The sequence below is a fragment of the Salvelinus namaycush genome, chromosome 34 (assembly GCF_016432855.1).
Source record: "Salvelinus namaycush isolate Seneca chromosome 34, SaNama_1.0, whole genome shotgun sequence".
Lineage (NCBI taxonomy): Eukaryota > Metazoa > Chordata > Actinopteri > Salmoniformes > Salmonidae > Salvelinus > Salvelinus namaycush.
The window spans coordinates 20,937,848-20,962,462 of record NC_052340.1 but is presented as its reverse complement, the minus strand read 5'-3'; the positions used below and the strand labels follow the sequence as shown (position 1 = coordinate 20,962,462).

The 24,615-nt window shown below is 44.6% G+C and overlaps 1 pseudogene; it reads left to right on the top strand.

Annotated features, from left to right (window-relative positions):
* Positions 1–24,615, top strand: part of LOC120028423 — a 57,235-nt pseudogene that overhangs the window by 13,595 nt on the left and 19,025 nt on the right.

Genomic DNA, 24,615 nt, shown 5'->3' with positions numbered 1-24,615 from the left:
TCTCTCTGGCTGGTGCTGTGGAGCATCAAACTCTGTGTGTGTGACTGGGAAACCCCACACTAACCAAAGACTAACAGCAGATATACAGGAAAGGCGAGCAGGGTTACAATAAGAAACTACAGGTGGAAAGATTAGAAACATAGCTGGCATGGCTCTAGCAAAGAGACAATCTCTAAGAAACTAGCTTCTCGAGGAGACAATCTCTAAGAAACTAGCTTCTCGAGGAGACAATCTCTAAGAAACTAGCTTCTCGAGGAGACAATCTCTAAGAAACTAGCTTCTCGAGGAGACCATCTCTAAGAAACTAGCTTCTCGAGGAGACAATCTCGAAGAAACTAGCTTCTCGAGGAGACCATCTCGAAGAAACTAGCTTCTCGAGGAGACCATCTCGAAGAAGCCAGCCACAAATTCCTGCATTTTATTTTGCATCTTATCTGAATCATCAAGAAATAAACAGGCCAGACATGTAGTGAAGTTCCTTGTTAGTGTGGTAACCTCGTGTCTTCCGGATGGTAAGAGTCTGGGCCAGCGGGCTGTAACCGGGCCTGGAAGGCATTGTTGTTTCACGCATGGGGAACCATCAGCCGTATTGCCTCATTACAGACTGGTAGTGGAGTGCTCGGCACTCTCCTCCCTCCTCTTCACTCTCTCCTTCCTCATATCCTCCTCCCCCTCTCTCCTCTCCCCTCAGCCCTCTCTTCTCATTTTAAAATGACATTTTAGTAATTTCGCAGACACTCTTATCCACAGCGACTTACAATTATTTGTCTTAATATAGCTCAGTGAGACAACAACATATCACAATCGTAGCAAGTACATTTTCCCTCAATAAAATAGTTATCAGCAAAGTCAGTGGTAGCAGGAAAAGACAAGTCTCCTCTCCTCTCCCCGAGGGGCTGGGAGTGTTAGCCTCCAGACTACAGAGGAAGCAGGAGTGGCTGGGCCATGCAAAGCCCTTTCCGGACCATAAACGGCAGGTTTATTTTTAAAGTTCTGCCCAAATGTGCCCCGCTTCCTAAAATACCTTTCGTGCTAAACAAAATGCTGGGGGTGCAGGGCCTGCCAGAGCCCTTTCTCTCTGCCTGTCTGCCTGTTGGAGGACTGGGTTGATTGGTTGGTTGGTTGGCTGGCTGGCTGGTTGGTTGGTCAAGCAGGCAACAGGCCTTGGTTTCTGGGCATTGGTGGAGAGAGACAGGGGTAGTCACCTGGGCCAAATACCCAGCCACAAGTGGCCTATGCAGAATCATCATGTTGTCAACGGGTGGAACTCTGTTTATGTCTGTGTGTGCCTAGGTGTGTGCGTGTGTGTTTATGTGTGTCTTTGCTTGTATGTGTGTGTCATTGCAGTGGAATGGCGAAGCGTCGAGCTCCTACCTGCAGGGGAATGAATGGAAGAGAGAAGTATTATTTATGGTGTGGGTCTTTTCCATGCCACAATATGCTACAATACTCAGCTCTGATGTAGGACTTGAATAATATTTCAAAGATGAAATAGAGCAAAGCAACATGTTGCTAAATACATTACCACTGCCATATATCTCAAGTTAAGGTTTTTGCGGCGCTTGCAAAGACCATGCAAAGTTGGCTCTTAAATATCGCCTTCACGTGACTTAAAATCCTTGTATGTTTTACTGTATGTTATTCAGACTGGATATTCAGACACATTTTAGTGCCTCTGTGATGATGAGGGTGTAGAATTGGTATTTCAGCTTTATTTTGTTAATTTGACATTTGTTAAGAATAACTTTATATTTACAACTTATTTCCAATATGTTTTATCTCTTCTTTTACAACCCCAGTAGCTCCAGTGAGGAATGAGGCTGGTTCTTGGCCTTTGTCTGAGTTTGGTTTTAGGTATGGGTTTGTGGCGGGCGCTGGTGGAATGGGTCTGGGTTTGGGCTTGACTCTGTCTGGATTTGAGTTTCGGGCCTGGGCCTGCAGGTCTGGGCCTGGGTCTGGGTGTGACTGCTGGGTGATTTCCAGAAAGTTCCTTCTCACAGCTGAAGTCTCTCTACCCTGCCTGTTTTCACCCCGCTGCACCACAGGCCTCTTTATGAGGTTAATCCACTTCCGCTGAGCACTACACCCTCAGAGCCTGTCACGATAACACTGCCGCCAATGCAGCCGAGCCAGCACATCAAACACGACTCCACGCCTAACAAACAGACACATCTGGCCTAATCAGAAACATGTTGGGAGCGGATGGGGTGCAGCTGTCTGCCGCTACAATCAATGCCCACACCGCTCCAACTGACCGGCCTACAATTCTGGGCCACATGTGGAGAGAAAGAGGCGAAAGAGAGAAAGGCTAGAGAGAGAGGGAAAGAGAGGAAGAGGACCATCTCACGTAAGGTGCAGATGTTTCTTCTCCCTCTCATTCCTGCCTCAGAATCACCACCACAAGGAAAATTGTGCTGCTGTGTGACTATGAAGTGGTGCTAGAAAATTGTGGATGTTGGTGCTCCACCCAGATCTGATTCAGTACTGGAGGACAAACAGGACAAACCGCTGGGCTGAGGGTTGCCACCATGCAGGATGGAGGGGTGGAGGAAGGGAGGGAGGGATGCCTGTCACCACGCAGCAAGCTGAGTGAAAGCAGGGAATTTGAGAAAAACATGTTTCCCCTTCTAGACAAAGTAGTGAGTGTGCACCACTAACCACCCCCTCCACTCTAAGCTCTGCTGATAATACCGTTTGTATAGTAGCCATCTGACACTATTCTGTAAGTGACATTTAATATGACGGTCTTGACTGACAGCAGCTATCCTGCTGTGTCTCTAAAAATATGTAATTTAGGTGTTGACTGAATCATTTTTTTGCCACATAGGACCTCAGAATGTCCCTCAGATTGGGAGGATGGTAAGGACTGACAGTAGACCCTGGGTTCCATTGCTGTGTATATCCAAAATGGCAACCTATTACCTATATGGTGCCCTACTTTTGACAAAAGCCGTATGGGCCCTGCTCTAAAGAAGTGAACTAAATGGGGAATAGGGTGCCATTTGGGATGCAATCACTTACTCTCGCCCTTTCAAACAACCAACGCTATATTTGGTGGAAAAATACAGTACCAGTCAAAAGTTTGGACACACCTACTCGTTCAAATTTAACCAAAAAAGTGTTAAACAAATCCAAATATATTTGAGATTTTAGATACTTCAAAGTACCCACCCTTTGCCTTGATGACAGCTTTGCACACTCTTGGCATTCTCTCAAGCAGCTTCATGAGGAATGCTTTTCCAACAGTCTAAGCACTTGTTGGCTGCTTTTCCTTCACTCTGCGGTCCAACTCATCCCAAACCATCTCAACTGGGTTGAGGTCGGGTGATTGTGGAGGCCAGGTCATCTGATGCTTCACTCCACCACTCTCCTTTGTGGTCAAATAACCCTTACACAGCCTGGAGGTTTGTTGGGTCATTGTCCTGTTGAAAAATAAATTACAGTCCCACTAAGCGCAGATTGGATTGCATATCGCTGCAGAATGCTGTGGTAGCCATGCTGGTTAAGTGTGCCTTGAATTCTAAATAAATCACTGACAGTGTCATCAGCAAAGCACTCCCACACCATTACACCTCACATGCGGAGATCATCCGTTCACCAACTCTGCGTCTCACAAAGACACGGTGGATTGGAACCCAAAATCTCAAATTTGGACTCATCAGACCAAAGGATAGATTTCCACTGGTCTAATGTCCATTGCTCGTGATTCTTGGCCCAAGCAAGTCTCTTCTTCTTATTGGTGTCCTTGAGTATTGGTTTCTTTGCAGCGATTCGACCATGAAGGCCTGATTCATGCAGTCTCTTCTGAACAGTTAATGTGGAGATGTGTCTGTTACTTGAACTCCGTGAAGCATTTATTTGGGCTGCATTCTGAGGTGCAGTTAACTGAATTCTCTGCAGCAGAGGTAACTCGGGGTGGTCCTTTCCTGTGGCGGTCCTCATGAGAGCCAGTTTCATCATAGTACTTGATGGTTTTTGTGACTGCACTTGAAGAAACTTTCAAAGTTCTTGAAATGCTCCGTATTGACTGACCTTCATTTCTTAAAGTAATGATGGACTGTCGTTTCTCCTTGCTTATTTGAACCATTCTTGCCATAATATGGACTTGGTATTTTACCAAATAGGCCTACCTTGTCACAACACAATTGATTGGCTCAAACGCATTAAGAAGGAAAGAAATTCCACAAATTAACTTTTAACAAGGCCCACATGTTTATTGAAATGCAATCCATGTGACTACCTCATGAAGCTGGTTGAGAGAATGTAGAATGTAGAAAATGTAGAAAATAGTCAAATATAGAAAAACCCTGGAATGAGTAGGTGTGTCCAAACTTTTGACTGGTACTGTATGTAAGTGTTATATATTTTACCCTTTTGTCGAAGTTGAAATTCCACAAGTTGGTGTTTGGCGTTTTCTGTATGTAATTTCTAGTATGGCTGTTGTGTTATATGCTGCTAATGCTTCTTTACCAGAAGTCCTCTGTCTTATTCTGGTCTCATAGTGTAATTACAGTGTTGGACTCCCGAGGCATTTCCCTTACTAAACTGACCAGGATTTTTATTCATTCAAAACAGGCTGTTCTTTAAGTGCCTGCTAGTCACATAGAATCCTAAAGCTAACTGACACAACTGACTACCTCTCCTGTTATTTGACATGTCAAACAACAGTGATGTTTCTTAGTATGAATCTTTATTGTATTATTAGCCTGGTCCCAGATCTGTTTGTTTGCTTGCTAACTGCATTACTCATTCTCAAGCCATACATCTTAGGCATGACAATGAGTGACAAGGAGTTGGCATGGTAGCACAAACAATGTTGATAGTAAACTGGTATGTTTGAATCAACGTCATTGTTTCAACGTCGTGCTATGAACCTAAATAAAGAGTTATATTGAAATAAAGCGACAGTCCAATGATTCCTGCCTGAACATTGACTCCTACGGGTATATGAGGGGTAATGCACTTCAGTAAAAACAAGTCTACCATCCAGATTTTACATTTTTTTATTTCACCTTTATTTAAGGCTAGCTGCGACCTGGCCAAGATAAAGCAAAGCAGTTCGACACATATACGACAACACAGAGTTACACATGGAATAAACAAGCATACAGTCAATAATACAGTAGAAAAAGTCTATATACAGTGTGTGCAAATGAGGTAGGATAAGGAAGGTAAGGCAATAAATAGGCCATGGTGGCGAAGTAATTACAATATAGCAATTAATCACTGGAATGGTAGATGTGCAGAAGATGAATGTACAAGTAGAGATACTGGGGTGCAAAAGAGCCAGATACAGTAAATAAATAAATACAGTATGGGGATGAGGTAGTTGGATGGGCTATTTACAGATGGGCTATGTACAGGTGCAGTGATCTGTGAGCTGCTCTGACAGCTGGTGCTTAAAGCTAGTGAAGGGGATATGAGTCTCCAGCTTCAGTGATTTTTGCAGTTCGTTCCAGTCATTGGCAGCAGAGAACTGGAAGGAAAGGCGGCCAAAGGAAGAATTGGCTTTGGGGGTGACCAGTGAGATATACCTGCTGGAGCGCGTGCTATGGGTGGGAGCTGCTATGGTGACCAGTGAGCTGTGATAAGGCGGGGCTTTACCTAGCAGAGACTTGTAGATGACCTGGAGCCAGTGGGTTTGGTGACGAATATGAAGCGAGGGCCAGCCAACGAGAGCGTACAGGTCGCAGTGGTGGATAGTATATGGGGCTTTGGTGACAAAACGGATGGCACTGTAATAGACTGCATCCAATTTGTTGAGTAGAGTGTTGGAAGCTATTTTGTAAATGACATCGCCTAGGTCGAGGATCGGTAGGATGGTCAGTTTTACGAGGGTATGTTTGGCAGCATGAGTAAAGGATGCTTTGTTGCGAAATAGGAAGACGATTCTAGATTTAATTTTGGATTGGAGATGATTCATGTGAGTCTGGAAGGAGAGTTTACAGTTTAACCAGACACCTATGCATGTGTAGTTGTCCACATATTCTAAGCCAGAACCGCCCAGAGTAGTGATGCTGGATGGGCGGGCAGGTGCGGGCAGCAATCGGTTGAAGAGCATGCATTTAGTTTTACTTGCATTTAAGAACAGTTGGAGGCCATAGAAGGAGATTTGAATGGCATTGAAGCTCGTCTGGAGGTTAGTTAACACAGTGTCCAAAGAAGGGCAGAGGTATACAGAATGGTGTCGTCTGAGAGTCACCAACAGCAAGAGCGACATCATTGATGTATACAGAGAAAAGAGTCTGCCCGAGAATTGAACCCTGTGGCACCCCCATAGAGACTGCCAAAGGTCCGGACAACAGGCCCTCCGATTTGACACACTGAACTCTATCAGAGAAGTAGTTGGTGAACCAGGCGAGGCAATCATTTGAGAAACCAAGGCTGTTGAGTCTGCCGATAAGAATGTGGTGATTGACAGAGTCGAAAGCCTTGGCCAGGTCGATGAATACCGCTGCACAGTAATGTCTCTTATCGATGGCGGTTATGATATCGTTTAGGATCTTGAGCGTGGCTGAGGTGCACCCATGACCGGCTCTGAAACCAGATTGCATAGCGGAGAAGGTACGGTGGGTTTCGAAATGGTCGGTGATCTGTTTGTTAACTTGGCTTTCGAAAACCTTAGAAAGGCAGGGTAGGATAGATATAGGTCTGTAGCAGTTTGGGTCTAGAGTGTCTCCCCCTTTGAAGAGGGGAATGACCGTGGCAGGTTTCCAATCTTTGGGAATCTCAGACGATACAAAAGAGAGGTTGAACAGGCTAGTAATAGAGGTTGCAACAATTTCGTCAGATAATTTTAGAAAGAGAGGGTCCAGATTGTCTAGCCCGGCTGATTTGTAGGGGTCCAGATTTTGCAGCTCTTTCAGAACATCAGCTATCTGGATTTGGGTGTAGGAGAAATGGGGGAGGCTTGGGCGAGTTGCTGTGGGGGCTGCAGGGCTATTGACCGGGGTAGGGGTAGCCATGTTGAAAGCATGTCCAGCCGTAGAAAAATGCTTATAATTATAGTGGATCAATTATAGTGGATTTATTGGTGGTGACAGTGTTTCCTAGCCTCAGTGCAGTGGGTAGCTGGGAGGAGGTGCTCTTATTCTCCATGGACTTTTCAGAGTCCCAGAACTTTTTTGAGTTTGTGCTACAGGATGCAAATTTCTGCTTGAAAAAGCTAGCCTTAGCTTTCCTAACTGCTTGTGTATATTGGTTCCTAACTTCCCTGAAAAGTTGCATATCACGGGGGCTATTCGATGCTAATGCGGAACGCCACAGATGTCTACGTACCATGCTTAGCTTTGGAAACAAGCTGTGCTGTATTCCACTGAGCTATTATGTCAACACGTTTAGATAATGAGCAGCTCCCATACTCATTTGAATAGACTAACTAAATAGCATTGAATAGTTGAAAGTAACTCTAACTTTTCTTACACAAGCTGAATGTGAAAGTAAATTCGCAGTGAGGTTGGGTTATGTATGCTACATTGACATCTGATTTGCACAATGGAGACCATCATTTCAATAGCTACAGGTAACTGCCAAAATAAAGGAAACACGTGAGTAAATGAGGGATACAAAGTATATTGAAAGCAGGTTCAGCCAAACAAATCAAATCAAATATTTTTTGTCACATATGCCGAATACAACAGGTGTCGACCTTACAGTGAAATGCTTACTTAACCAACAATGCAGTTTATAGAAAGATAAGTGTTTAGTAAAAATATATAAGTCAAAAATAAAATTAAAATAAAAATAACAAGTAATTAAAGAGCAGCAGTAAAATAACAGTAGCAAGACTATATACAGGGGGTACTGGTACAGAGTCAATGTGCGGGGGCACAGGTTAGTCGAGGTAATTGAGGATATTATGCACATGTATGTAGAGGTAAAGTGACTATGCATAGATAATAAACAGAGAGTAGCAGCAGCGTAAAAGAGGGGGTGGGGGTAGCCATTTGATTAGCTGTTCAGGAGTCTTATGGCTTGGGGGTAGAAGCTGTTAAGAAGCCCTTTGGACCTAGACTTGGCACTCCGGTACCACTTGCCGTGCGGTAGCAGAGATAACAATCTATGACTAGGGTGGCTGGAGTCTTTGGCAATTTTTAGGGCCTTCCTCTGACACCGCCTGGTATAGAGGTCCTGGATGGCAGGAAGTGTGGCCCCAGTGATGTACTGGGCCGTACGCACCACTCTGTAGTGCCTTGCGGTCGGAGGCCGAGCAGTTGCCATACCAGGCAGTGATGCAATCAGTCAGGATGCTCTCGATGGTGCATCTGTAGAACTTTTTGCAGACCTGAGGACCCATGTCAAATCTTTTCAGTCTCCTGAGGGGCGCCGACCAAGATGGCCGCCTCGCTTCGCGTTCCTTGGAAAATATGCAGTATTTTGTTTTTTTATGTGTTATTCCTTACATTGGTACCCCAGGTAATCTTAGGTTTCATTACATACAGTCGGGAGGAACTACTGAATATAAGAGCAACGTCAACTCACCATCGTTCCAACCAGGAATATGACTTTCCCGAAACGGATCCAGTGTTTTGCCTTCCACCCAATACAACGGATCTGATCCCAGCCGGCGACCCTATGCGACGCCGTAAAAGGGGCAAACGTAGCGGTCTCCTGGTCAGGCTTCGGAGACGGGCACATCGCGCTCCACTCCCTAGCATACTACTCGCCAATGTCCAGTCTCTTGACAATAAGGTTGATGAAATCCGAGCACGGGTAACATTCCAGAGGGACATCAGAGATTGTAACGTTCTCTGCTTCACGGAAACATGGCTAACTCAAGAGACGCTAACGGAGTCGGTGCAGCCAGCTGGTTTCTTCACGCATCGCGCCGATAGAAACATACATCTTTCTGGTAAGAAGAGGGGCGGGGGGGGTATGCCTTATGATTAACGAGACGTGGTGTGATCATAACAACATACAGGAACTCAAGTCATTCTGTTCACCTGATCTAGAACTCCTCACAATCAAATGTCGACCGCATTATCTACCAAGGGAATTCTCTTCGATTATAATCACAGCCGTATATATCCCCCCCCAAGCAGACACAACGATGGCCCTGAACGAACTTTATCTGACTCTTTGTAAACTGGAAACCACACACCCTGAGGCTGCATTCATCGTAGCTGGGGATTTTAACAAGGCCAATCTGAAAACAAAACTCCCTAAATTCTATCAGCATATCGATTGTGCTACCAGGGCTGGTAAAACCTTGGATCATTGTTACACTAATTTCCGCGACGCATATAAGGCCCTCCCCCGCCCTCCTTTCGGAAAAGCTGACCACGACTCCATTTTGTTGCTTCCAGCCTACAAACAGAAACTAAAACAACAAGCTCCCTCGCTCAGGTCTGTTCAACGCTGGTCCGACCAATCTGATTCCACGCTTCAAGACTGCTTCGATCACGCGGATTGGAATATGTTCCGCATTGCGTCCAACAACAACATTGACGAATATGCTGATTCGGTGAGCGAGTTCATTAGAAAGTGCATTGACGATGTCGTACCCACAGCAACGATTAAAACATTCCCAAACCAGAAACCGTGGATTGACGGCAGGATTCGCGTGAAACTGAAAGCGCGAACCACTGCTTTTAACCAGAGCAAGGTGACCGGAAACATGACCGAATACAAACAGTGTAGCTATTCTCTCCGCAAGGCAATCAAACTAGCTAAGTCCCAGTACAGAGACAAAATTGAGTCGCAATTCAACAGCTCAGACACAAGAGGTATGTGGCAGGGTCTACAGTCAATCACGGATTACAAAAAGAAAACCAGCCCCGTCGCGGACCAGGATGTCTTGCTCCCAGACAGGCTTAATAACTTTTTTGCTCGCTTTGAGGACAATACAGTGCCACTGACACGGCCCGCTACCAAAACCTGTGGGCTCTCCTTCACTGCAGCCGAGGTGAGTAAAACATTTAAACGTGTTAACCCTCGCAAGGCTGCAGGCCCAGACGGCATTCCCAGCCGCGTCCTCAGAGCATGCGCAGACCAGCTGGCTGGTGTGTTTACGGACATATTCAATCAATCCTTATCCCAGTCTGCTGTTCCCACATGCTTCAAGAGGGCAACCATTGTTCCTGTTCCCAAGAAAGCTAAGGTAACTGAGCTAAACGACTACCGCCCCGTAGCACTCACTTCCGTCATCATGAAGTGCTTTGAGAGACTAGTCAAGGACCATATCACCTCCACCCTACCGGACACCCTAGACCCACTCCAATTTGCTTACCGACCCAATAGGTCCACAGACGACGCAATCGCAACCACACTGCACACTGCCCTAACCCATCTGGACAAGAGGAATACCTATGTGAGAATGCTGTTCATTGACTACAGCTCAGCATTTAACACCATAGTACCCTCCAAACTCGTCATCAAGCTCGAGACCCTGGGTCTCGACCCCGCCCTGTGCAACTGGGTCCTGGACTTCCTGACGGGCCGCCCCCAGGTGGTGAGGGTAGGTAACAACATCTCCACCCCGCTGATCCTCAACACTGGGGCCCCACAAGGGTGCGTTCTGAGCCCTCTCCTGTACTCCCTGTTCACCCACGACTGCGTGGCCATGCACGCCTCCAACTCAATCATCAAGTTTGCGGATGACACTACAGTGGTAGGCTTGATTACCAACAACGACGAGACGGCCTACAGGGAGGAGGTGAGGGCCCTCGGAGTGTGGTGTCAGGAAAATAACCTCACACTCAACGTCAACAAAACAAAGGAGATGATTGTGGACTTCAGGAAACAGCAGAGGGAGCACCCCCCTATCCACATCGACGGGTCAGTAGTGGAGAAGGTGGAAAGTTTTAAGTTCCTCGGTGTACACATCACGGACAAACTGAATTGGTCCACCCACACAGACAGCGTTGTGTTGTGTTGTTGTTCAACCTCAGGAGGCTGAAGAAATTCGGCTTGTCACCAAAAGCACTCACAAACTTCTACAGATGCACAATCGAGAGCATCCTGTCGGGCTGTATCACCGCCTGGTACGGCAACTGCTCCGCCCACAACCGTAAGGCTCTCCAGAGGGTAGTGAGGTCTGCACAACGCGTCACCGGGGGCAAACTACCTGCCCTCCAGGACACCTACACCACCCGATGTCACAGGAAGGCCATAAAGATCATCAAGGACAACAACCACCCGAGCCACTGCCTGTTGACCCCGTTATCATCCAGAAGGCGAGGTCAGTACAGGTGCATCAAAGCAGGGACCGAGAGACTGAAAAACAGCTTCTATCTCAAGGCCATCAGACTGTTAAACAGCCACCACTAACATTTAGCGGCCGCTGCCAACATACTGACTCAACTCCAACCACTTTAATAATGGGAATTGATGGAAATTATGTAAAAATGTACCACTAGCCACTTTAAACAATGCCACTTAATATAATGTTTACATACCCTACATTACTCATCTCATATGTATATGTATATACTGTACTCTATATCATCTACTGCATCTTGCCATCTTTATGTAATACATGTATCACTAGCCACTTTAAACTATGCCACTTTATGTTTACATACATTACCCTACATTACTCATCTCATATGTATATACTGTACTCTATACCATCTACTGCATCTTGCCTATGCCGTTCTGTACCATCACTCATTCATATATCTTTATGTACATATTCTTTATCCCTTTACACTTGTGTGTATAAGGTAGTAGTTGTGGAATTGTTAGGTTAGATTACTTGTTGGTTATTACTGCATTGTCGGAACTAGAAGCACAAGCATTTCGCTACACTCGCATTAACATCTGCTAACCATGTGTATGTGACAAATAAAATTTGATTTGATTTGATTTGATTTGAATAGGCTTTGTCGTGCACTCTTCACGACTGTATTGGTGTGTTTGGACCATGATAGTCTGTTGGTGACATGGACACCAAGGAAATTGAAGCTCTCAACCTGCTCCACTACAGGCCCGTCAATGAGAATGGGGGCGTGCTCGGTCCTCCTTTTCCTGTAGTCCACAATCATCTCTTTTGTCTTGATCATGTTGAGGGAGAGGTTGTTATCCTGGCACCACACAGCCAGGTCTCTGACCTCCTCCCTATAGGCTGTAGGCTCAGGAACCACACAGGTGTGATTCCTGAGTTAATTAAGCATTAACCAACCAAGTGTGATTAGGGTCATGTATAAAAATGCTGGGCAGGCCATTATTTTGGCTACCATGGCTATTCCCCTGTGTTACAACCCCCATATGATGACAATGCACCCATCCATAGGGCACGAGTGGTCACTGCATGGTTTAATGAGCATGAAAACGATGTAAACGATATGCCATGGGTGTCTCAGTCACCAGATCTCAACCAAAATTGAACACTTACGGGAAAATCTGGAGCGGCGTCTAATACAGCATTTTCCACCACCGTCAACAAAACACAAAATTATGGAATTTCTCGTTGAAGAATGTTGTCGCATCCATCCAATAGAGTTCATTGAAGCTGTTCTGAAACTTTATGTTGGTGTTTCCTTTATTTTGGCAGTTACCTGTAGACATACTATAATTTGTCCATGGTTGATTGGATCTTTTGAAGTTTAGAAAAAGTTACCAATAGCCCTATAAATAGGATGCCAAATTCTTGATGTGAACAATAAACTTTTACCTTTGGATATTGTGTTTTATATATGTATACATAATATACAGTACATATACTATCCAAGCAGAAGATACATCTCCTTCAAATGTTGGTATGTGGTTGTGTTCACAATTCAATATCCAGTGTGTCTACAAATGAATGATTGATATGTTGATATGCGGTTGTGTTCACAATTCAATATCCAGTGTGTCTACAAATGAATGATTGATATGTTGATATGCGGTTGTGTTCACAATTCAATATCCAGTGTGTCTACAAATGAATGAATGATATGTTGATATGTGGTTGTGTTCACATTTCAATATCCAGTATGTCTACAAATGAATGATTGATATGTTGATATGTTCACATTTCCATCTCAACCAAAAATGTATGTTGTAAAGAACAGCACCAAATCAAACTTTAAATGCACTTCAAATAAAGTTAGATTTGATTTAGTCCAATTTTTCAACTTTGATTTTTACTTTAGATGGAGACTTGAATCCAACATATTACTAACTTGTAGATTAAATTGGAAATCAAACAAACATCCTTCATATACAAAACAATATCCAAATGTAGACATGTGTTATTAATATCATGAATTTGGCATCCTATTTGTAGGGCTAATGATAACTACTTCTAAACTTCCAAAGATCCAATCAACCATGAATGAATGATAGTATCCTCGCTACATGTTGAAATGACGGTGTCCTTTGTTGGGCAAATTAGATGTCAGTGTTGCCTACATAAACCCAAACTCACTCCGAATGTACTTTCATAGACAATTGTATAAGAAAAGTTAAAGGAATTACTTTCAACTAGTCAATGCTATTTAGGTTGTCTACCTGCCAAATATTTTTTACGTTACTATGTGGCATTTTCAACGCAATTTCAATGTATACATAGTTCTGATGATTATTTTGAAATTAGATTGTTAGTCAGGTTAAGTCAATTTATTTAAGTTGAAGTTTTACCCTAATTTAAATTTACAACGCTGGTTGAATTAAGATAAAACCAGTACTGGTTGATTACTTTTTTCAAATCCAAAGTATTTTCTACTTTGATTCCAAAAACAACACTGAATCAACCAGTGTGTGCCCAGCGGGAGGATACTGTATTAAAGATCTCAAACCATAATTTCTCCATTATCTACTCCCCTGTGGATCAGATCACCATTTAATTGCATTACTCTGAGTGGGATGTTTGTTGAGACTAATGTGATGGTGATGAAGGCCTGGTACAGGAAATAGGTTTGAATGTTCCTCCTTCAAAACCTGCCTGTTCTAGCTGACTCAGCTGGCTTCTGTCAACCAATATTTAACAGAGTGTCTATTTTGCACTTTCATCAAACCCTTCCACTGAAGGATACAATTAAGTACCGTTGTTCCTTGTTAGGGCAGGATACACTAACATTTTGATCTAAGAGAGACTCTGTTGTATTTAGAGGTCAACGTGGCTATTTAAATTTATGGCCAAGCACAAACATCATCACGCACAATTTCTCTTTAGGAGAAAGACTCTGTCAGGTTCTGTTCCATTGCTGCTGGGTCCAGAGCTCAGGAGAGTAGAGGGGGAGGAAATGAGAGGAGGAAAGGAGGAGAGGAGAGGCGTGGAGCCTAAAAACAGACAATAGAGAGCTTAACTCAGCAGAAGGAGAAGAGAGGAGATGAGAAAAGAGGAGAGGAGGCATATGGGAGGATGCATAGTGAGTCATTAAGGGCCTGACATTTTAATGCAGTGAATATAAGAGAGAGAGAGCGAGAGAAAGAGAGAGAGAGGGGGGGGGAGAGGGAGAGGGAGAGGGAGAGAGAGCCTTCTGCTCCCCCAGCCTCCCTGTGGTGACTAGAAAAACACTTTGGTGGATATTACACCCTGTTATTCTTTCTCTCTGTTGTCTCTCTCTCTCTCTCTCTCTCTCTCTCTCTCTCTCTCTCTCTCTCTCTCTCTCTCTCTCTCTCTCTCTCTCTCTCTGTCTCTCTCTCTCTCTCTCTCGCTCTTGCTCTCTCTCTCTCTCTCTCTCTCTCTCTCTCTCTCTCTCTCTCTCTCTCTCTCTCTCTCTCTCTCTCTCTCTCGCTCTCGCTCTCTCTGTGCACCATTAAAACAACATCTCAGAGCCAGGTTCACTGAATGGTACATCGGAAGCAAAGTACCCTCACTGTGACCCCTCCCTCCATCCCTTCCTCCCAAGGAAATACATGCCTTTATTATTTACATCTGTTTTACCCTGCTGCTAAAGCAGGGTGGGTGAAGAGTTGTAAACAACTCTCACTGTAGTGGGGTTCTGATAACAGCTGTAGTTAGATCATTATGCCATTTGTTTTCAGTCTTACATGTAGATGTTGGCTTTGTCCCAAATGGCACCCTATACCCCTATATCCCGAATCCAGGAAGCTTTACAATAACATCTAATAGATTTATTGTCCCCTGAGAAGGAAATCATTTTAAACACAAAGGAACCACTTATCACCGAGACGTGTGGACAGCACTGTGTCTTCTGTGTGTGTGTGTGTGTGTCACCCAGGCAGCCCCGGGGGAGCTGCGGGAGCAGGCAGGGAGATGGCACATTAATGAATAGAGCTTTTCGAAGGGGATCCACTCAACAGAGGTGATTTAAATCTACATTCTGCGATTCGAAAAACAGCATTCGCAACTTGTGAGGGATGGCACTGACAGTTCATAATCAAAATTATAGTTTTAACTATGTTTTGAAGCTGTAGAGTGTTTGTTTACAAACAATCAAATAAATCAAACAAGCTTGTATTCCTTGAGAATCAATGGCTATACGTCATGAATATATATTGGCCAAAATTGGATTTATCAACCCCGGAGTGTAGTTATAACAAGACCTCCTGACATTGATGTATCACCCTGAGCCTCTGTGGGGAGAGCACAATATATTCATTGTGAAGCTAGCAACACTACCGTTCAAAAGTTTGGGATCACTTAGAAATGTCCTTGTTTATGAAAGAAAAGCAATTTTTTTGTCCATTAAAATTACATCAAATTGATCTGAAATACAGTGTAGACATTGTTAATGCTGTAAATGACTCTTGTAGCTGGATTTTTTATGGAATATCTACATAGGCTTACAGAGATCAGCAGCCATCACTTCTGTGTTCCAATGGCATGTTGTGTTAGCTTATCCAAGTTTATAATTTTAAAAGGCTAATTGATCCTTAGAAAACACTTTTGCAATTATGCTGCTTTAAATATCATGTCAAACCACAGATATGTTCAATTGACCTCAGCAGCAAAACATAATGCTTCAAAAGACAAGGGATGCATCCCAAATGGCACCATTTTACTAATATAGTGCACTACTTTAGGGTGTCATTGTAGTGTACTTTATGGGGAATAAGGTGTCATTTGCAACACACATAGGAGCTTCCAACATGTCTTGTGTTTTGTGGCTTTGTATCCTGTCTCTAGAAATAAGGACTTCTGGTACTAATCTGTATTTTAGGCACTAAAGGAAAAATATGGGCCACGGTTATGAAAAAATATGGTTCTGTGGTGAGTCAGCTATCTATCTCAGAAATGTGAAAGTGGGTGATATATGCAGTACAGGCAGTATACTGTACCCGTGCAATACAAAACAATACACATAGATTTAAAAATTAAAAAAAAAAAATAACAATTTAGAAATTAAAGAAATATCAGAACGAGCAATGTCAGTGTCCGGACTATAAATATACAGTATGAACATAATGGTGTGTATCGACAGTATGGACAGGATCTTTTTTTGTTGTTGATTTTTTATTTTTATTTAACCTTTATTTAACTAGGCAAGTCAGTTGAGAACAAATTATTATTTACAATGACGGCCTACGCCGGCCAAACCCGGACGATGCTGGGCCAGTTGTGCGCCGCCCTATGGGACTCCCAATCACCGCCGGATGTGATGCAGCCTGGACAGTATATGAATGTGAAAGGTTTGTACAGCAGTAGTTGTATGAGAGAAGTCACACTCCAATCCCCTAGCTCAGCTCAGGTTTGACATTTTTCAATTCAATACAAATGTTGATACTTGTCTCTGTCAATTCAGTGCCCCCTCCACCAGAGGAGTACAAGCCCAAGTCTCTAGCCTCTCGTCTGTCTGACAAGTTCCAGACCTCCCTCACCTCTGACCAGGAGAAGGATGACTTCCAGCCTGATAGGAAATGCATCCACACCCCAACCATGGAACAGAAGTTAGGTAGCCTTATAGAATTCAGTAGAATTTCATGTATTTTTATGGGTAGCCATATTAACAATGCTTTCACAGACGGACCAATAAGTCTAACCATTCTGATTTGTCCCTGTTTCAAGTTGCGTAGCCTTGTGCCAGGGTATACAAAATATGTTAGTCTGTGCAGATTATCAGCTCTTTACTGCAAAGACTGTCTAAAGAAGTATTTGACATCTAAGGAACTGCATAAACAAGATATTATGATCTTATAATCTACGCAGGACTTTGACACCCTTATTCTTTTATAAAAATGTTGTATTCATTTTTTTATAGGACAATGTACAACATTCACTCAATAACAAAACCCTTACTCTCTGTTCCCCTTGGGGTTGTAAGAGGAGGTGCTTGGAGTAGGGAGTGGTGTTTATAGATGATGAGCCAGAAGGAGAGAGACCAGTGCCTGGAGCACTGACCTGGACAGTGGAGCTGAATACCCAGGCACAGACTATAGACCTGCTCCCTGAGACACACTGCTGTGTGAGTACATCTATCTAAACTAAGGATATGGTGCCACTTGCCGGAAAGTGCTGATCTAGGATCAGCTAAATTGATGGACCTTCCCCCCCTGAGGCTCACTACTGTGTGAGAATTTCTAGTCTAAACTTAGGATATGTTTCTTTTTAGTGCTGATCTAAGGATCAGCTCAACTGATGGTAGGGCGGGGAAATATTTTGTGTACAGTATACCGGTACGGATACTTATACCGGTAGGGAATTTTACCGTCTACAAAGATATTTTATACAGTGCTAAATTTAATGAAACGTTCTAGAAATTGGACTACTTTCAAAGGCAGTTGTATCCTCGTTCTGACATTTCTTGAATTTTGTTTAGTATTTTTGTATTATTGTGTACTCTTTGACATTTTGCTGCATTGTTAGGAGCTAGTAACATAAGCCTTTCGCTGCACCCACTACAACATCTGCTAAACTTTGATTTGATTTAGTTTGGTTGAGCATAAAGCCATCAGAATGTAGAAAGCCCATTCAAATCGCTTATAATTAATTTGCTGCCATCCTAGGGTCATGCACTACTCATAAAACATATTTAGAACTTGTATTATTCAGAAACAAAATACAGTCAAATACTGTTATACAGTCAAACATTTGAAAAATATTCTGATATGATATTTTGGCAATATCGGCCAGACCTGACCGATAGACCTGCCCTCGTGAGGCACAGTACTGTGTGAGTACATCTATTCTAAACTAAGGATATGTTGCTTTTTAATGCTGATCTAGGAACAGCTCAACTGACTACCACCTTAATGCCAACCATTAGAGTCCATGAAGATAAAGTAGTATTTGGGTGGCTGTACAACACACAAATATTTGTGTCCACTTGGTGGCAGCATAGCCCACTTATTCTGTGGCTCTGCTCCATCACATACCTTTGGCATTGTTCTCACATTTCTTGTGTGCCAAGTGAATGTGTCATGTGATATAGGTTGTGTTTAGGCTGCATACGGCAGGAAGAGGAGGGGGAAAAAGGAATAGTTAGAAGGAGGAGAAAGTCCCCTCCCGCTGTTCGTCTTGGGTTTCCCCTGATACCTGACCGGCTGCACTCTGCTGTGAGCTGCTGACTGACGTCCTGAATGGGGCTCTTTGAACGGACAGAGCTCCACTTTTTAATTAAGAGGGTTTGCCTCGCCGTTGATCTGTGAAAGCCAGGCATAAATATTGAATGGGGTTCACCCGCTGGTTACTGAGCCCCGGGACCTAGAGGGATAAACCGCTGCTTTCTGAGGAGGGAGGGCTGGGTGGCCATTCGGGGGGGGCACAGCCTCACACCTGTGCCAGTTGCAGAGCAGGGTGCATCCCAAATGGCACCCTATTTCCAACATAGTCCACTACTTTTGACTACAGCCCTATGGGCCCTGTTCAAAGGGTAATGTATTATATAGGGAATAGGGTGCCATTTGGGGGACATACCAGAGCAGAGGGGTGATGCCTAGTTTGTGTCCTGTCTCCTAAGGTATTTGATCAGGATGGCACTGCAGTCATCTATTTGCGACTCAGCCAGCCCACCCCCTGTGTGTGTGTGCACTTTTTCATGTGCATTCTGAACCTTGAAGCCTGAGGACTGAGGAGCGAATTGGCATCCAGCGAGCCAGCCTGTCCCCGCCAACCCCCCACCACCATCACCTGGCCCCCCCGAAGTGTAAGACTCCTCTCAAGTGTCAGCTGTGCAATGCTGAAACTCAAGGCACACAGGGCTGGAATCAGCTAGGTCTACGTGGCCAAGAGTATACTGAGTGACTGAGAACCACACCACCACCACATCCAGGGCATGGTTCTGACTCACTCTGCCCTGACAATAAGGATGAAACTAGTACTGTTTGGAACACACCGGGTGATATCTTTAAAGAGGGGTTTTCTTATGAACACTATAGGCAGAAGCAACGTAATAGGGTACCATTTAGGAGGCAGCTCCTGTGAGTTAAGGGTATAAAGAGCCCTGAGCTGACATGATGAACAAACAGAGGGGCACCTAGTAGGATCAGGTTACAGAAGGGCCACATCATTGGAAAAGACCAGTTATACTGCTCAGCTCTGCGGATCCGCTCCTCGCCTGTGCAACAGAGCCCGATCACCTTAACTGCTGCTCCTGCTGCCACGTTAAATAGACCCCTCCACATATCCCTCCTACTGCGAAATCATGGCAAATAATTACTTATTCATAGACAGGTGGGAGGATGGATGGGGGGGGGGGGGTCACTGCTGAATAGAGGCCCTTGTCAAGAGGCAGGAGCAGGATACCGTTGACAAGAGTATCCCTTTACGTGCCCGTCCCCGTCTGAGATGCAGACCGACACGGTTTGGGGCTCTGCTGGGCTCAGGAGCGAGCAGACACCCCCCTGGAATGGAATGTAGATAACTAACAGGGGGCCTGATGTTGTTGGCTGCCCTCTGCAACAGACACATACCGGCTCATTCAACACTGGACAATTCCACCCACTGCCGCTGAGAGCGAGGAAATCGGTTTACCACCCAGAGTGAATACCTGTTCAATCAAGGGAAAAGTGGCTGAGCTCCTTTAGGGCCCCCTAACACACATTGTAATATTTAATGGCAAACACTTTTGGAAAAAGAGTGGAAAGGAGGGTAACCTGAAACGCCTGGCCCTTCTAGTCTCTACTGAAGCACCACAGGCTCAGCTTGCTGGAGGTGTAACCCACACCCTGAGCTTTCCTTTATATGGTGAGGCATATGAACCGGTTGGTGCCAGATTGTAAAAGATGGAAGAGATGAAGTGAGGGATTTCTGATCATTTAAGACTTGTGCAGTCACTAAGCTCAAGGTTTAGATTCAGGGTTACTTCAACAGTGTCATAAGAGAACATTTGACTTCCTCTGATGGAAACAGCTGAAGGACACTATGTGGTTAGCTTAGAACTTTGCGGTGAACAGTACTATTTGAGGTTGGCTTGTTTAGTCTTCATGGTTTGGTACCCCTTTCACTAACACTAATGCCAATTATTTGCGTTAGTGAAAGGGGTGGAAAGTGTCCGACTTAAAAGAGCTCAGCACCTGACTGGTATTGGTTTCAGCAGCGCTGTTGGCTACGCTTCACCTGTGTGTCAAGAGAAGGTGACGCCACACATCCCCTGTGGTTACTAACAGCCAATTAAAAAGCAGCTACACTTTCACATCCCCAACAATGGCAACCTATCAGCTTTCAGCAGTCAGGTAATGTAATCTAACCATGACTGACAGGCAGTATTGTGTGCATATACACATGCTTGCTATACTTTACTATATATTCACCAATGGAGCATATAAAGTTCACCAGTTGTCTGGTATTGGTGATTTTTGTTTGGTCTCAATATTTTTATAGTGAGCCATGTAAAATAAAAATAAAAAATTCGCAATTTTCTGAAGAGATAACACTCTTGAAATCTTGTTATTTTATCTTCCTTCTCCCTCCATGTGTCCACCAGTCCTCCGTGGTGTCCTGCTCTCTCTGTCCCTGTGCCTCGTCCAAAGGCGGCCAGAAAGTAGCCGAGGGAAAGTCTTCTAAGGAGAAGGACAAAGAGAGCAAGAAGAAATAAGTTCCCAAGATAATCTTCGGCACTCGCTCCCACAAACAGATCACTCAGATGGCCCACGAGATGAAGCGTACGCTCTCTACTCTTCCGCCCCCATCATCATCGTCTCCAGTAGGGACCACCCCTGTGTCCACTCAGAGGTGGTGCCTCACTTCAACTGGGTTTCAGCATGAAATCTTTTTTTTACACATGTATATATTTTACTATGTCAGTATGTATTTGTTGTCGATGTTTCGGCGTCAAACTGATGGCAGTTGTGAAAAAAGTTAATAGTTTGAAGAGTTAAGAGTTAATAGAAAAATAATGCCATTGTTGATTAGATGCTTTTTTTCATTAATTAGGCAATTTTCTCTTGAACCATATTTACTAGAAACTCACGGACAATATAGACACAGATATAAAAAAATGAATTCTATATATGAGTCATTTTTTTTAAGTGATTCAAAATGACGATAGATTGCCATAGTTTTTCTCTTAATTACCTAAATTATTTTTGGTAAACTACCGGTAGCTTTGCAACCCTATACACACAAACCTGGGATTTTAACTGATGACTGTCCAGTTGCTGGCCCAGTTCCCTAACTTGTAGTTTCGCCAATATAAGGGTCCTGTTGTGTAGAGCCGAGGTCAAGGCCTCTCGGCCTGCTCTACCCCAGGGCTTAGATCAGCTCAGCTCCTAGCTAGTCTACATTAGTGTTGCCCTCATACCTCTCAATGGAGGTCGTTGACTATTACTGGGCCTGAATTTAATTATTTTGAACTGAGATTCACCTCAATCCAGCTGTGAAAACCATGACCTCTTCAGACATGGAAACACACACACCTCCGATCATGAGTTTGAGTGGTGTTTCTAATCCCAGTGACAGACACTTAAAGGGAGTGAATTTGAGCTGCCTCTGAGCTCTAGAAAGAAAGGCTTCGTAACCCAACCCCACAGTTAAAGGACAGGCAGACAACCCCCATCACTGTCGCCCCAGGTGACAATCACACCCCATAATATCCCCAATTGGTCAGTCTCTAGCACGATGACGTGTCACGAGTCTTCAGACAGGTTTTGTGTCGGTTGGGAGACTTTATAGCCAGTGTAACTGTTACAGTCCTAACTTCTGTTCTCTTCAAGGTGAGGGGGCTAGTGTAATGAGCACACACATACACACACACACATGAGTCAGCCTGATCGTATAATAAGCCCCTATTTCGCTGTCACCAGAGGTGTCTATCTGTCCTGTCCACCTCAGCCTACAGTCGCCACGGTGACAGTGTTACATCCTGATCTGTTACAGAGAATAGATGTCCCCGCGATAACCCTAGAGGATAGAATGGCCACAGCTCCATCACACTCATCTTTCTATCAGCCCTGTTTATCCCCCCACTCTCTAGGCCCTGTCTAAATCCAGTCTCTTGTTACATACACCTGGCTCTGACTGAGCTTAGTTGGGTTAAGACTTCCCTGTTGTGTTTTCTCTTTTTGTGGAGTCATGAAGTCAAATCACACCCCTAAGCTGCCATTGACCCAATATAAGAATTACTTGAGTGGACGCTAATCCTTTAACCTTCGCCACATGCGCACTCGCGCATACACACTGAACCGTTTGAAATAAAACCGTTTTAGGTGCAAAAGTTTATCCATGATGTGTTGCAGAAAGTGAGCACCCATCCATCCCTTTGATAGCTGCCTTTCTTTCCATGCCTTTGGCGGTAACGGAGTATAGTCGTCACGTGTGTGTGTGTGTGTGTCACCGGGGTGCCGGCTGGTTGTGACATGGTGGTAGATGAGGCGCCTCTGATGACCGGGTAATGGGCCTTAGTACATGAGACTGGAGACTGCCGCTTGGGAATTACCCCGAGCTATTGGTAATGCCAGAAAAGTTGTTGTTGGTACCGACCTATATTGAGTGTGTGTCTGCACATGTCCTATGTGTATAAAGCATGATGAAGGTATTGATCAGTGTTGGTTCTGAGAGGTCCTCAAGGTCACCAGTGAGCTGAACTTAATTAGTTTTCATGTGTGTATTGTCAAGGATAAAAACAAGCCCTCTCTCTCTTACGTACCACACGCAGGGCGTGAAACGGCGTGCACAACATGCAGGACCAGAACACTGCACTGGGTCCATGGTCTCAAAGTCCTGGGACATAGAGGACCTGGTTTGGCTGGGGGGAAGGCTGAGGGCCTGCTCCTACTACGCTGCCAGGGACCTCATGCCTGTATCGTATTCTGTCCCTACAACTATCTACTGGACCTCATCAGGGAGAGCTTGGGTCTGGTGGGAGAGGCAGGCATGGTGAGGGGAGCAGAGAGACTGGGATAAGGAGGAGTGAGAGATGGGTGTAGTCTTCTATCCCTAAAGCTACCTACTGGACCCCTTCATCAGGGAGAGCGTGAGTCTGGTGGAACGAGGGACGCAGGGAATTGTTGTTGGAGTTAGAGAAGGAGTGAGTGATGAGGATGTAGGCCTGATGAAAAGGTGGTTTCACACATTAAAGAATAGATGTGTCCTTTTACTTTTAGCTGAACATATTCCTTGAACACTACCTGGTCAAACCCACTGCAGGTCTACTAGGGTGGAGCGGGAGAGGAGTGAGGGGAGGCTATCTCCTTCCCCTCCTCTCTTACCCCTCTCCTCCCCTGCAGATTCACATCAACCTGAAGGGTCAGATTGGGGTTCTGGATGAGGCCCACAACATAGAGGACTGTGCCAGCTACACCCTGAACAAACCCCAGCTGCTGTCTGCCAGGGAGAAGCTGGATGGGATGGTGACCCATAACATCAGATGCTCCAACCACGAACCACTGCGGGCCTTCTGCTGTTCCCTGCTCAAGTAAATAGACCCTAAACTCCTGGAGTGAGTTAGACCTTAACCCCTCTGGGCCTTCTGCTGCAGCCTGCTCAAGTAAGAGCTCCCTCTCATCATCACCTCCTCCCCTACTGAAACTACTGTAGTGTTTCTCTACCTATCTATTCCTAGTACATTCTTTCTAGCCCAGCACTAGCACAACTGGTCTACTAATCAACCCATCTTGGTTAAACATGAAATGTAATCAATACTTGTAAAGAATGTCTTCACTAGACTTGCTTTCCTCAATATCAAACAGTAGTTCTAAGATGGCCGCTCTCGCGCTCTGTCAGTTTGTCTGTTCCTCCTGTGGTGTAGTTGGATGCAGGAGAGCTGCAGTGTTCTGGCTGAGAGGGAGTATGAGATGTCCTGTAAGGTGTGGAATGGCAAGGAGGTTCTGGGATTCTTCCATACCGAGGGCATCACCACTGACACCTTTGCCATGCTGCAGGTCAGATAATGTTGTTGATCACCTAGGTCTCCTCTCACCTGTCTCAATCCCTGTCTTTTGATCTCTCTCACTTTCACCCCCTTTTTTTTTGCAAGACTTGTGTGTTTAGGGAGGCCTACAGCATCTATCTTTTCTCTCCACATCTCTCCTTCCCTCCCTCATCTCTCCCTCTATATAGAAGCACCTAGCAGCGGTATTGGAGAAAGAGGAGGGGTTGGGCTGGTGAATGGGAGAGAGGACACATTGGAGGTCCCCACCATCAGCTCAGCCAGCTCCTCTGTCCTCAAGAGTCTCTTCATTGTGCTGGACTTCCTCTGCAGGGAGAAGAGCAGGTCAGAAGCAGTCTGTGAACCAGTCTTTAACAATCAGTCAGTATTTGTATTGTCCTAATTGGGAAATGTGCATTGTAGTCAGGGTGAAAAACAAGATCAACATAACGACATACTACAAAATACATTATACTAACAC